Genomic DNA, 12,148 nt, shown 5'->3' with positions numbered 1-12,148 from the left:
CTACAAATTTTTCAGAATCAGCATCTGATACACCAGAATCAGATGGTGTTTGATCAAATACAACTTCCTTTTCTGAAGTAACATCATTCTGTATACTCTCATCTGAACTCTCTGAAACCTCCCCAGATCTTTCTGAAAGTTCATCAACACTTTCTGTATTTTCATCAGAAGCAACGGATTTGACCGTTTCACCGATAGACTTCATCCAGGTGACAAACATGTCTGGCTCCCTCATAATCTTAGCAATGAAAGCTTTAAACTCTCCCTTCTCATCCACAAACATATCCCAACTAAAACCTTCTGGTAGTTTCTCATCATCTTGATCAATTATGCGTGCTGCTTTGCCTTCAGATGATATGTAATCACTCCAGCTGAAATCTACCAAACATGCTCTTTTGGGATCTTCAATCTTCCTCCCATGAGCCGTCTGTGGTTCTTGAGATTGACCAACTTGTTGATAGATAGCTTTGCGGTAATAATCATCTTTCCCAAATGGATTTTGTGCTCCGCTAGCTTCTCTTCCCTTGCACTCCCGTTTGAAATGGCCTTTCTCCCTGCATCGAAAACAAGTAACTTTAGATTTATCAAAACCTAAGGTAGATACATGAGCATCAAGAAAGTCATTTCTCCCGGTAATTGTTTTGAACTTCTCAGCACGTCGAAGAACACTTGCAAGACACCATTTAATATCCATGAGTTCCATTTCTTCGGCGTCTATCTGATCGTAATCCTCCTTTGTAAGCATAGGATTTCCGATCCGACCAGCAACAAGCCTTTCATAGGATAACAACACAGAACCCATAAGTGCCATGTGGTCTTTCGCAGTGTCTTCAGAGAAGCTTTGACATTCTGGAAGATTGACAGCTATGTTGCATTGAATCACATATCCATTTCCTGTTTTTGTACTCTGAGACTGAAAACTTGTGTTTGTCTCTTTAGGATTTACACTTGGAAATGATGAAAACCCGCTGCTATTATTGTTTGAACCCTGATCAGCTTTGTCTAATGAATCCCCAGCACTGAATGCAGTTTGTATTTTCGGACTTCTCTCAGACTCAGTGGCTGAAATGCTACCCTTGTAGTACATTTTCACATCTTGTTGACCACTCGGACTATTCATCCTGGTGATCTTTTGCTGTTCCAGATTCTGAGCCTCTAATTTTTCGATAAACTGTTCAATTTTCAGTCCGTCATAAACACCCGTGTTTTTCAATATCATCAAATACGTTCCCCACTCCTTCTGAGGTAATGCATCAGCCAACTTATCCACATACTCTTCACGACTTTTATCAACACCAATCATTGTCAATGATCGCACTAAGTGACAGTATCTTTCAATCAGCTTCTTAGTACCCTCTCCTGGTAAGCTGCTAAAAAGATCAAACTCTTTCTTAAGCAATGCCTTATTGCTTTTAATCATACTCTCACTTCCCTCGAATTTGACTTTAAGAGCATCCCATATCGACTTAGCAGTTTTGTCGTGTTCTAACAGAATGAATATATCTTCTTTAATCGCTTGTTGCAATAAACTGATCATCATTTTCTTCGTTCTGTACATTGCACGTTCTTGATCTGTGAATTCGGATATCTGTTTGATAACATTCACCTCCGTTCTCGGTAACACATACTTCTTCAAGATACATTCCCATGATCTAAGATGATTTGCTTGATCCCAGTTTTCAAATCTATCCTTCCACCCGTAGTATTCTTCGATACTCATCAATTTCGAGGGTTTCTGGGTGGTTCCCGTCTCGTTTTCTAGATTCATGGCTTGAGCAATCGCAGCTGGTGACGACGATGTTGCAAACGCGTTGTAAAACTCGGTATCCATGTTTCACACCTATATCACCTGACGTACACAAACAAACAAAACACAATTAGTTCTAAAAGTACTTATCAACCAACTGAATCAACCTGATACTTCGTGCGAACTGAAACACTCGAACTGATGAATATTCTGTGCAGACTGAAGTTTAACTTGGCAAACTGTGAGAACTGCTTTGACACAGATCACAACAATTAACTGATAATTGTGATTGAGTCAAAAAAACTGTAGTGGGCTGATGATATAATAGAAAATGTTGGGCTGAGAGCTTTGTTTACAACAGAGATTCACATGGACTACCCAAAATCACGTTATAACAATTGTGGTTTAATATGACTCCAATACTTGTTGACTGACAATTTGTACAGTAATATAGCCGACAATGATTATCTCTTTTTAAAAAAACTTTGATAGGACCTATTACAAGTGGGTTGCCAAACTGCTGATTGGACCATTTAACACAATCAATCACATGGGCTGCAGGGCCAAAGTTATGAATATTTAATAAGTGGGCCGCCAAACTGCTGATTGTTTACCGATTATAAAGACAAATCACATGAGCCGACAACTTCTTAAAAGCTTTACATACTCATTTGACCACCCTTCCATTAAGACAAAAGATTATTGGGCCTTTACCTCCACTACGTTAAAATTCAGCATATTCACATGTAAATGCTTATTTCAAGATATGGGCCGACAACTTCTTATAATCCAAACAATATGACTAGACCTTTTTTGTTTTTATATAATTGATTGATATCTTTTTATAAATGTGACCGATATGTTTGTATTTAGTCGATGACTGATAAACGAATCAACTGATGACCAAATAAACGAACCAGGTTGACCAGATAAGCACTTTGGAGCGGACCAAATTATGATGTCAGAAAAGCGAACCTAACTGTTGCCTTATGAGCGGACCTTGGTGTTGAATTGACATAAAAGCGAACCTGATGGTATTTATGAGCGAACCTAAAGTCATTTGAAGCGGATCTGTTTTTGAAGCGGACCTATGAAGGATTTGGAGCGAACCAAACACATTTTGAAGCGGATCTAACAATAATATGTCCTAAAGGCGAACCTGATCCAAATTTTGGAGCGAACCTATGACGATGCCGTAAAAGCGGACCTACATCGGAACACGTTTTGACCCGTTTTTATTTTGAATTTCAGCCTCAAACTTTCAAGGATTTGACAATATACTGTTTCGCACAATCTGTGAAATTTTTAGCAAATTCCGACCGTAAAATCTCGCTCTGACGAAGAAAGAAGGTGTAGAAGTAAGAATATGTGATAAATCCAGCAAATTCCAATAGAACTCCTCCTCCTGAAGCTCTGATACCACTTGTAGGATCGGATTCTGACCCGAACGAGTCAATCAGAGGAGTTTGATCAGATACAGGTGCGGAAAACAAGTACCTGACGTAGAAACAGCTAGATATCTTCTTAAATCTCTTTTCTGATTAATTTGACAGCTTTTACATTCAATTCTCACACCGGCAGCACCTCGGTATGGAAATCAGAAGGTTACAAATGAGGTCCTCTTTTGTGGTATATATAGGTGAGTAGGTTCCCTTATACGGCATGTCCATATAAGCGAACCTGATAGGTTCCCTTATACGGCATGTCCGTATAAGCGGACCTGACATAAAAGAGGACCTACTATGTCCGTATAAGCGGACCTACACACTAAAACACGTAAACTCTCCGGTTTTCTCGTAAAACACGCCCTAATCTATACATTATAATGAAAGACTCGATCTAAGACAAAATCAACAGATGCAGTGCACCAACATTTATTTGTAAAAATGTTTGTTTCCTGGATCTGGGTGTTTCGTGTATGCAATGAAAACATGTTGTGAAAACATTTTCGTGAGAGCCCTAAGGATTGTAGTCTAGACTCGAGAAGGAATCCTAGTTCGCTACAACCGAAGCTCTGATACCAAGCTGTCACACCCTGACTTTTGCGGAAGCGTGACTATGGTGTGACTTTCTTAATACCACTGCATTCAATCATAACAACAACTATATGATAAAACAGAAGATGCTCATCCAGAAATTTAGTTTGAAAATATCACAACATAATTGTTTGGAACGTAGACTTCGAATTTAAATTACAAACCATGCAACATGTTTTAAAAAGTTCACGAGGACTCGACAAAAGACCGTAAATAAAACCAAGTTTAGAACCATGTATCTCGTCCAGGATTAAGATACATATTCTAAACCCATTGACTTCGGATGACATCTTTTTGTTCTTAACGCAACTTGAAACATCCAACGCCCGCCAGATTCACTACTAATTCCCTGAACTACATGTATTTTGAAAACATCAACAAAAGTTGAGCGAGTTCATGTGTTGTTTGTATGAATGAATAAAACCTTTGTAATCACTGTATGTGTGTATGTTTGTAAATCCCGGTATGAAAGCAAAACAAGGAAACAGATCAATCAATGGTTTGCAAGGACATTAACATATGTGTAACGGTGTAGGAAGGCTCAAACCTAGCAAATTTGTACCGGGCCTCCGGCTGTAAGACATAGTCACCTCATGGGCCACCCTGGTCCTCATGGGTGTGGGTTCGCTACACCCAAATAGATCTATCACTCATGCCCCTCGATCCTAATACGAGGATTAATGGTATTAAGAGTGCGCCTACCCATTCACATGATCTACTGTACTTTCCGTAGCTAACCATACCAATTGTAATTGCTTTGTAAGCATTTTGTAAACATTTGAAACATGTACTTCACCCCCGAAGTTATAAAACTGTAAACAGTTAAAAGAAAAGGGGGACATGAACTCACAGTCTTGCGTCTTCAACAATCGTAACTCAAGTTCCTTCGGCGAACACGACCACCTACAATGTACTAATATCTATTAGACGGACCGGTCGTGCCTTGTCTTAGTATTAATGTTTTTGAGTTACGTTTCTTTTATGTCTTCGGTATCATCCCAAGTTATGTAAGTATTTGTTAAAATAATTTAATGAGTTAAATGCTTGGTTGGTCCCTATGGTTTGTAAAAATTTCATACTTGGTCCTAGTGGTTTACTAATTACATGCGTGGTCCCAAAAGATGTAAAAAATGAACTCGATTGGTCCCCTGACCTAACCTCTGTTAAATTTCTTAGTTAACTATGTGTGAAATGATTATATTACCCTTAAACAATTGAAAAAAAGGACATACCCATCATCTTCTTCTCCACCCTTTCTTCTCGACTCAACCTGCAACACCCCCACTCAATCCCCCATTTCTATTTCCCGCACACCATACCACAATCACCACCTCCTCATCTCCGCACACCATATCACAATCACCACCTCCTCATCTCTGGCTCAAACCTAGCCACGGCCACATACTAAAGATGCTTGCCTACTTTGTTTGAGGTGCTATTGTGCTCCGTCTTCAGTTACCACTATGACGCGTAATAGGTTGAGCGACTATAATTGAAAAAGAACCTGTTATAACCAAAATGAATACAACCAATGCTGAATCTGGAATCATTGATGGTAATAGAAAACTTGAAAACTTACCCTTGAAATTTCGATCGGAACTAGTTCGTCACAGCTCTTCATCCATTTTTTCGATTATGAGAAAAATTGAGATCTCTTTGCCTCTTGTTTGTTCTATTATTGCCCCCAAACTACGATTTCAGATCAGAACTCCATCAAATTTCAACTCAAATAAGATTTATACTTGCTGTTAGTTGGGTAATTATCTTGACTAAAGTAGCAACATACCTTCATTAATGTAAGATATGACACTAAACAAAGACGATTTTATACACATTCCTCATGAAGTTTCAAGATATTTCTCTGAGTTAAATGCTTGGGTGGGGGTGTTGCAGGTTGATTTGAGAAGAAAGGGTGGAGAAGAAGATGATAGGTACGTCTTTTTTTATTGTTCAAGGGTAATATAGTTATTTCACACATAGTTAACTGAGAAAGTTAACAGATGTTAGGTCAGGGGACCAACCGAGTTCACTTTTGACAACTTTTGGGACCACGCGTGTAATTAGTAAACCACTAGGACCAAGTATGAAATTTTTGCAAACCACAGGGACCAACCAAGCATTTAACTCTAATTTAATACTTTAACTCAAATTAATTTTTGGAATAATCGTTAAAACAATATATCTTAATTTAATACTTCCCAAGTATTTATAATTGCACTTCCTTCCCAAGGATGGGTATATTTGTATTTGTATTGAGATATTTTGCCATGTATTGGTGTCGTACTCCGGTGTGTATTTATACGTACGAGAATACGTATTTTCTTGTAATTGTTAAGTATTCTTATACTTAATTTTTGTGTTAAACTTTCCGGAATATTATTTCTAATAAAAGGTTCACCAATATTTATATATTTCCAAAATATATATATTCTTAAGAAATATTACTTAGAAAAATTATTTATAATTTTTCTTTTTGATAAAAATATCTGTAGTTCCAAAATAATATATTTTCAAGTCTAACTTTAGAAAATATATATAATCTTATTTTTATCCAAAAAAAATAACATATTTCAAGTTTATCAAAGAAAATATATATTTTTCCCAAAAATAGTATATCGCCTAATAACTCCAAGGAAACATATATGTGTATTTTTATTCACCAAAAAATATGTATTTCCTTCTTGTCAAAATATGATATAACTTTGTGATAATCATAAAAATCATATTTTCATTTCTTTGTGTCCAAAGTACTATTTACCAAAAATATACTTATAATGTATTTTTCGGAATATTTTGTAAGTTACATTCTTTCGTTCGGTTTCCCAATATTATGTGTGTAACTTGTATATTTATTCCTTGAGATTTTTGGTAATATTTTGGATTGTAATTTCTTGGTATTTTGTTAAGTTATATTATTTCAAATCCTAAAATAATATAACTAATACACAAAGTATACAAATAATCACACACATGTGTCTTCTAAATATATATCTCCTAAATACATATTTAGTTTTTTTTATTTACAAAACCCAACCTCCAATATTTATACTTTTTGTAATAAACATCATGGCAAACTCTTATATGAAAAACAATGGTTAAAATATACTTGTAAATACTTGTTTAAAAATATTTTTCTAAGTATTTAATTTTTTAGAAAAATTTTGCCATAGTTTCCCCTTAAAAATGGAGGTTTCCGTGCTTTCAAGGCATATCATTTTCTTTTGAAATCATCCCAAACAATTAACAACTCAATCAACACTTACTAAGTGCCAAAATTATGCAATTTACACAACAACATGAACTTGAACTTTTATAAAAACTTGTAGTAAGTTACTAGTGTGTTTAGTAAGCCTAGTTACCCTTTAAAGTATGGTTATTTATTTAATAACTTCATTCTTGAAGAAATTAGAACTTCACAACTTGTAAATCACTTTTCTAAAAATACTTCTTCTTGGGTTTTTCTTGTTAGATACATGATCCTACTCTTGATTAACCATTTAAAATGTGATTAATTTCCTTAAGAACCAGGTTTATGTAAATCTTGTTATTTAACTTAGTTTCTTGAGAAAACTATCTTTGAAGTTATCCACTTACAAGACTTATATTGTGTTTAAATCATCATCACACATGAAAACAATTTTTATTATTCAAGTTCATGTATACATAAAGTATGATCATCTTGGTTTTTCACAAGATCATCACCTCAACTTGCTAGATCATGTGTTTAATCACAGTCTAGTAAGTTTCATATGATGGTTTACATCATAAACACAAATAATCTATCATCAAGAAGCAAAACAACACTTAACAATATGTATTCTTATGGTTTTGAGCTTTTTGTTAAGAATTATCTTCTTATTCTTTAGTGTTCTTCATGATTAGTGATATACATATACTTTTAACCAACATAATAAGAAGTAAGAAGAGATTATAAGAGCCTTACTACTAGAACAAGGCTAGGGATGAAACTCAAGAAGATGAAGATTATAAACTAGGTGGTTAATAGCAAATGGTGAAGGTCCTTCAATCTCCAAAGCCACCAAACTCCTTTGTATGCCTTCTAGCACCCTTGTGAGTGTATGGATTGTATGATATCAAAGGAATGTAGGTGGTGGTGTGTGGGTTGGGTTCGGCCGAGAGGGGGAGGAGGAGAAGAGAGAGTAAGTGTGTGTTTGAGTGTGTGTAAGTTATGAGTTCAAGATCTCAAGGGTTCTTCTTATAACCATTCTAACATATTAACCTATGGTCCTTGTGTTCTAATCAACCCAACAAGATCAATTAAACAAATAAAAGAAATCAAGGGTGGGCCACCCTTGTCTAAGCGTCCATAGGTGGGGGGGTCTTGGTTAGGAATCAATGGTAAGTTAAGTTAGTTTGGTTGAAATCAAATGTCTAGTTAGTGTATTATGTGTGTTATATCTTTATAGGATATGTTATGATGTTCGGGGATCATAACTAGCTTGGTAATATTAAAATAGTGCTTCTAGTGTAATTTTGATTTTTCGGGTAGTGTCCGGTTGTTTGGTTAGATACTGGTTTGTTAATGTGCTAAACTTGCAGTTTAGTGTGCGTTATGTATCCTTTTGTGACATTTTTAATTCCTGCACTTAGGAAAGCATTCAGGACCATTTAGTCATATTTTTGCATGATACTAGCTTGTTAAAATGTCGATTTTTGCTGAATTTTGCAGAATTTTGCACTTTGGGTGAGTTTTAGGCATTTTCCGACACTTAAACTATCCTTAGAAATGCAGTTTTGTGATCCTTACTTTCCTACACACTATACTAGTGTAATCCTTGGTTTCTATCTCATTCTGTGTCTCATTGCACTGTCTGTCTATGTGCTGAGTTCTGTCAGCATTTTTCTGAGTTACCCGCCACTGTGCTAACTGTGCTTTGTGCATCATTCTTGTCAATAAGGTTTGTATGTAATAATGATGTGACATTATGCAATATGTGATGCACATGTAAGTATGATGCAGTAATCAGAAAGTAGTTAATTGTAATTCAGCACAGTCATTAGTCACTAATCATGGTTAATTAATTGTACGGATACCTAGATTTTTGACAGTTGTCACAAATTAAATACTCCACCTTTTTTAAATTCTCTAACAAATACGCTGCTTAGCCAAGTCCTAGTTAATTACGCTAGCTCAATAGAGCAGGTTCTAAATCACTTGTTCAAATGCACTGGCCATTCAGTCAAATTCTTTGGTCCAAATACGTTGAGATTAATTACGCCGGCTGATCAGTTCACTATTAAGACGACTAGTAAAGTCGCCAACAGTTACCAAAGTCATCTTTGGATTTAAATACACCGGTAATTACGTCGGGTCTTAAAAATGCTGGTTTGTCAGTAAATACGCCGGAGCAAACTCGATCAGCAATTCAGTCAAACAAATCCGCCGGAAAATGTGAAAATCCAATCTTTTCAAAATTTGAAAATATTCTCCAAATCCTTTTAACACTTTCCTGCAAAATCAACCAACCAAAGTCAGCAACTTTCAACAAAAAACTGAAGAACAGAATGAAGAACACAAAGAACAAATCTTCAAGTTTCCCGCAACAAAAACACTAAAAACAGCAAAATTGAATATGAAGAAAGATCAAAACAAGCCACAAAATTGTAGAACTATATCAAAAGTCCAAAATTTTGAAACCCTAATTTCAGCCTCCAAAATTTTCGAAAATTTCACCAAAATTCCACCCTTTTCTGCAGAACACAATTCTGAACCGAGCCAATTAAGAGCCTAATGCTCTGATACCAATTGTAGGTCCCCTAATCTGTATGGATCTTTAAAGAATTGTCGATCCAACCCAGAGTGCGGAATCCTCTAGATCAGGTTTCACAGAACCGAGTAGAAACAAAATTCTCACTTAAACCCGATCTTTATTGATTATCAATCACAAGAATTACAATCAATCTAGATCTCCCAAATTCGTTTAAGCCAATGTCTTTCACGAATTCTCTCTATAGTGACTAACTGAGCAACCTAAACCCTAATGCAAAGCTATGTATTTAAAGCACAAGTTTACAACATGGGCTAGGTCAAGACTCATGGGCTACGATTTGGACTAGGCCAATTCTCCTACCACCACCCTTATATGTGGGTTTAGTTAGCTCAATTGTCACACCCCCAAAATCCACACGCGGAGTACCACCGCTTGGGAGCGTGACTGACCAGGATCAAGCCACCAATCATATTGAACATGTAGTTAATATCAAGTAAAATAAATGTAAAACATACATCCAATACGATAGGTGTTCAAAACATAACCATAGTTTCAAAGTGTAGCGGAAGCATAGTAAATAATCCAACACTAGTTAATAGTTTTAAATGTCATAATAGTTCAACGTAGAAACCACGATCCTTGCCCACAACGACCCGCTTCTCCAGTGCAAGCTCCATAAGTACCTAAGGTCCTGCAAGGCATGCAGCAGAGAGTCAACAACTAGTTGAGCGAGTTCACAGATAACAGTTCAATAATAGTATAGTATGAGTAATAGCAAGTTCGTTCGTTTATATCATGTATCATATTTCCATCGCGGCCTCCCAGGCAGGTGTGCGAAGATATTAGGGAATGTTCATCCCAAGCATTCTAGACTAGGTTTATTTGTATCGCGGCCTCCCAGGCAGGTGTGCGAAGGTTAGTAAGTTTAGTTCGCGGCCTTCCAAAGGCAGGTGTGCGAAGATGTCATAGTATCGCGGCCAACCCGTGGCAGGTGTGCGAAGATCAGTTCAATGAGTGTTACTAGTCTAGTAGGTTCGTATCCGTTAAGTTCTACCATCTGAGTGTGCATAACAATCTATCAAATCCCATTCCCCACCCGGGAACCCATGCCTTGGCTGTGTGAACTCACCTTGGGTTTGCTCGGTATGCTAAGTATGTGCTCAAAGTAAATCAATCACGTCCTAAAGTATGCACGTATACAATCAGTTTGAATTCATACAGTTCACGTATAAGCATAATCAATGATCACCAAGTAGTGCACATCACTAATCAACATCACACAAGTCATGCATAGCGTTTGACATCAGTTAATTAACTCAGTTAACACTTAACAGAATTACATCAGTTACTGTGCAGGTTGTCCAGATTGGCGAAACAGAGGTTGGCGAAACATAGACTGTTTCGTCAACTATTCTTTGGCGAAACACAATTCAATTTCGTCGAAACCCTTGGCGAAACACATCCTTGTTTCGTCAAGCGTTCCATTCCGTCAATGACTCAATTTCGTCAAACATTCAAATTCGTCAAGACATCAGTTACGTCAACATGTCAGTTACGGATATCATGCAGTCAATTACAGAAACCCTAATCATGCTAACTGCCGTCATCAATCATCAAACCAAAATCATACAATCATCATGAAAATCATTTGTACCATAATGTAATCATACAGAAATCATCATACGCAATCATTATCATCATACAGAATTATCATTATAAAGGAATCTATCCATACCGCACATCATTATCCATCTAACACAAAATCAGCAAGGCATAACTATATAAACAGATTCATAACATGTAACGTGTATTCATTCCGTATACATTAACGAGTTTTGCAACACTAAATCGATGCTATAGACCATAGCCTAATCAAAACATCAACCAACACATGAATACGGTCATAATCTAGCATGCTCCTTCATGGTTACAACAAGAACAATAATAGGTGATATAGGCAAGCAATCACACATAGAGGAACACTAATCGTAAAGAACAAGGAAGCAACAAGATCGGTTCGGAGTTTCGGGTATGCGGGATCGCCGTCACAGGGAGAGGGAGTTCTAGGGTTTCAGTAGTTTTGACAAAAATGGCGAATGAATAGAGAGTTCGGTACATATATGATTACGTAACGTGTTGGGCCCTTACTGGGCTTCGGCGAGACTGGGCTCGGCGAAACACCCTGTCTCGTCGAGATTGGGTTTGGCGAAACAAGTTTCTGTTTCGTCGAGATGTTATTGGCGAGACACATTGTTTCTTTGTGAAGGTTATCCAGGACTTAAGGAGATCAAGTGTTTACTAGCAGGTTCACACAATAACATTAACACGATAACATTAACACATATCCAAATGATCATCACCATGCATTTTATCATATATCACGTAATATATCCAACAATCATAATATGTTTCATTATAACATAACGTATGCAATTACAAGTCAAACAAGTTAAACAGTCAAAGTCAATGGTCAAAGTCAACGTGCATTTAAAGTCAAAAGGTCGAGTTGTCACATTATCCCCAACTTGAAAGAAATTTCGTCCCGAAATTTGGTACGTACATACTGAGGAAGCTAGGTAGGTTGCATCGTTCACTGGTTTTCCTGGGGTGTCACATCCTCCCCCCGTTGATCT

Source organism: Helianthus annuus, chromosome 8, assembly GCF_002127325.2.
Source record: "Helianthus annuus cultivar XRQ/B chromosome 8, HanXRQr2.0-SUNRISE, whole genome shotgun sequence".
NCBI lineage: Eukaryota > Viridiplantae > Streptophyta > Magnoliopsida > Asterales > Asteraceae > Helianthus > Helianthus annuus.
This window is presented reverse-complemented; position numbering follows the sequence as displayed.